Source organism: Triticum urartu, chromosome 7, assembly GCF_003073215.2.
Source record: "Triticum urartu cultivar G1812 chromosome 7, Tu2.1, whole genome shotgun sequence".
Lineage (NCBI taxonomy): Eukaryota > Viridiplantae > Streptophyta > Magnoliopsida > Poales > Poaceae > Triticum > Triticum urartu.
Genome location: NC_053028.1, coordinates 519,767,146 through 519,771,021, shown reverse-complemented (window position 1 = coordinate 519,771,021; position 3,876 = coordinate 519,767,146).

The window sequence follows — 3,876 nt, the reverse complement described above, 5'->3', positions numbered from 1 at the left end:
TAGATGCACATAAATAAAGCAAAGAACCAATCATGGAGTGGTATACATTTTGATCGAACTCTTTACCATTGTCGTCGGGACCCAGATGGTGTTTAGCTGGCATTGGCGTCGTGTAGCCTTTGCAGTCTTGCATTCCAAACTTCTTCAGGCAATCTTTGAGGTACTTATCTTGAGATATGAAGATGCCATTGCGTTGCTGTCGTTTTTGAAGACCAAGGAAGAATTTCAACTCTCCCATCATGGACATTTGATATTGCTCTTGCATCATGTATCCAAACTCATCACTGTATTTCTGATTAGTGCAGCCGAAGATAATGTCATCCACATATATTTGGCACACAAACAGTTCACCATCATATGTCTTCGTGAAGAGAGTGGGATCCAGGGAACCAGGTTTGAAGCCTTTGCTCTTCAGGAAGTCTTTGAGTGTGTCATACCAAGCTCGAGGGGCTTGTTTAAGGCCATACAGTGCCTTGTTGAGCTTGTAAACCATGTCAGGATGTTTTGGATCTTCAAAGCCAGGCGGTTGTGCAACATACACTTCTTCAATCTTGCCATTGAGAAAAGCGCTCTTCACATCCATTTGATACAGAAGAATGTTATGATGATTTTCATAGGCCAGCAATATGCGTATAGCTTCAAGCCTAGCCACAGGAGCAAATGTTTCATCGAAGTCAATTCCTTCAACTTGAGTGCATCCTTGAGCAACGAGACGAGCTTTGTTTCTGACAACTTGACCATGCTCATCTTGCTTGTTGCGATATATCCATTTAGTGCCTATGATATTGTGCTTACGAGGATCAGGACGCTTGACCAGTTCCCATACATTATTCAACTCAAATTGTTGAAGCTCTTCTTGCATACCTTGAATCCATTCAGATTCCATAAAGGCTTCATCAACTTTCTTTGGTTCAGATATTGAGACAAATGCGAAGTGTCCACAAGAATTTGCTAGTTGTGTTGCCCTTGAACGAGTGAGTGGACCAGGTGCATTGATGCTGTCAATTATTCTCTCAATCTGTACTTCATTTGCAACACGAGGATGAATAGGACGAAGATTTTGCTCTTGCTGATCATTGTCATCGTTAGAAGGATTGTCTTCAGGCTGAGCATTGTCTTCAGGTTGATCAGGCGCAGAGATGATGAGTTCCTCTTCAGGCCGAGCTTCAGACGGTATGATTTCTCCAGTTCCCATAAGCTTGATGGTTTCACTGGATGGAACTTCATCTAGCACATTTGGCAGGTGCTCTCTTTGCGAGCCGTTAGTCTCATCGAACCGCACATCCACAGTTTCAACCACTTTATAGTGAAAGAGGTTGAAGACTCAGTAGGAGTGTGAATCCTTTCCGTATCCAAGCATAAAACATTCGTGTGCTTTCGGTGCAAATTTTGAAGTGTGATGTGGATCCTTGATCCAGCACTTGGCACCAAATACTCTGAAGTAACTGACATTTGGCTTCTTACCAGTGAGGAGCTCATAGGATGTTTTGTTCAGAAGCTTGTGAAGATAAACACGGTTGATGATATGGCATGCAGTATCAATGGCTTCAGGCCAGAACTTTCTTGGAGTCTTGTATTCATCGAGCATCGTCCGGGCCATCTCAATAAGTGTTATGTTCTTGCGTTCCACAACGCCATTCTGCTGCGGCGTGTACGGAGCTGAGAATTCATGAGTGATGCCCAAAGTATCAAGATAAGTGTTGAGGCCAGTGTTCTTGAATTCAGTGACATTGTCACTTCTGATGTGCTTGATCTTGACGCCATAGTTGTTCATGGCTCGATTGGCGAAGCGTCTGAAGACATCCTGCACTTCAGTCTTGTAGAGGATTATATGCACCCAAGTATATCTTGAATAATCATCAACAATGACGAAGCCATAGAGACAAGCAGTAGTAGTAAGAGTTGAGTAGTGAGTGGGACTAAAGAGGTCCATGTGTAGCAGTTCGAAGGGTTGAGTCGTTGTCATGATTGTCTTCGAGGGATGCTTGGCCCTCGTCATCTTTCCAGCTTCACAGGCACCGCATAGGTGATCCTTCTTGAACTTGACGCCCTCGATGCCTAAGACATACTTCTTCTTTGCAAGAGTGTGCAAGTTCCTCATGCCAGCATGCCCTAGTCTCCGATGCCAGAGCCAGCATTCTGAAGCTTTTGCTAGAAGACATACGGCAAGCTATGGTCCTGTTGAGAAATCTACTACGTACAAATCATCTTTCCGATACCCTTCAAAGACTAGAGACTTGTCAGATTCCATTAGAACAAGGCAACGATATTTTCCAAATATCACAATCATGTTTAAATCGCAAAGCATTGAGACAGACATTAAGTTGAAACCAAGGGATTCAACAAGCATCACTTTATCCATGTGTTGATCCCTTGATATTGCAACTCTACCTAGACCCAATACATTGCTTTTACCAGTATCAGCAAATGTGATGTGACTCTTGTCAGATGGACGTAAAGTTGAGTCCATGAGTAGACTTCGCTTGCCATTCATGTGATTAGTACACCCACTATCAATAATCCATTCTGAAGTAGCTGGTGTCATACCCTACAGTGCAGTTAGGGGGATAGGCTTCACGAAGAGAATTGTGAAGCATAAACATTTGACGAGCAAGTGGATTATGAAAGCTTAGATTAAGGTTAGGACTGATAGGGCAAGTAGCAAGTGACTCAGGAACAAAATACATAATAAGACCATTTGGGCATTTGATCTTGCGCCCTACAAGATGTTTAAGGTCCCTAGCAATAGCTTTAGACGCATTTGATTTTTGGCTGGAGACCTTTCGCTGCAAAAGAGAGTTAAGCTTTCTTAGCCACCCACATCTTCAAGGGTGGCTTCGAAGCAATGAGTCTAAGTGCAGCATCTGAGAACTTTGGCTTTGGAGCCCTAGCAAATAGTCTTGCAGGTGGACAATAGTACTCATAAGAATAAGCAGAGTAGTTTTTGGTCTTATGAACATGGCGGTTTGATGAAACGCGCTCATATTCATAGGCCTGAGTATGGTTTCCCTGCAAAACATTTGCGTTAGTGCGACTCAGGTGAGTCCTTTGTCTGTATGAAGCCTTTGGACCATATGAAGCCTGTGGTCTGGGGTTTGTCTTCTTCACTTGTGGTGTCATGACGACATTCACAGGAAGATTCTCCAAACACTTTTTCGGCACCCAGACTTTCTTCATAGGTGGCCCATTCCTGCAGTTAGTACCAATATACCTGGCAAACACTTCACAATTCTGATTCTTAAACAGTTTATAGTTTGCATCAAAGGATTCATCAATAACAATGGGATTAGCACAAGTGAAGCCAGATAGGGTGGATGGATCCACTGAAGATTCCTTTGCAGCAAACCATGTGGTTTTGGGGTACTGCTCAGGTTTCCAGTAAGAGCCATCAGCATTCATTTTCCTTTCAAACCCACCACCCTCTTTCCTAGGGTTTCGGTTCAGGATCTGCCTTTTGAGGACATCACATAGTGTCTGATGCCCTTTGAGACTTTTGTACATCCTGTTTCAAGCAATGTCTTCAACCTAGCATTTTCATCAGCGATAGCAGTGGTATCCTCAGCAGAGGGGTTAGTTACCACATCAACAGTTGAAGATATTGCAATAGTAGCAGCAGTAGAACATCCAGCAACAGAAGTAGCGTTGTCACGCTCAATGCATTTAAGACATGGTGGTTCAAATCCTTCCTGAGCGGAACTGATCTGTTTGGCGCGAAGTGACTCGTTTTCCTTTTGAAGATCTTCATGAGCCGCTCTCAATTTCTCAAGATCTTGCTTCCCTTGAAGATAATCATAGGAAAGCTTGAGTATTCTATAGTCTCACCTAAATAGCTTGGCGTAATCATGGTCATAGCTGTTTCCTGTGTGAAATTGTTAT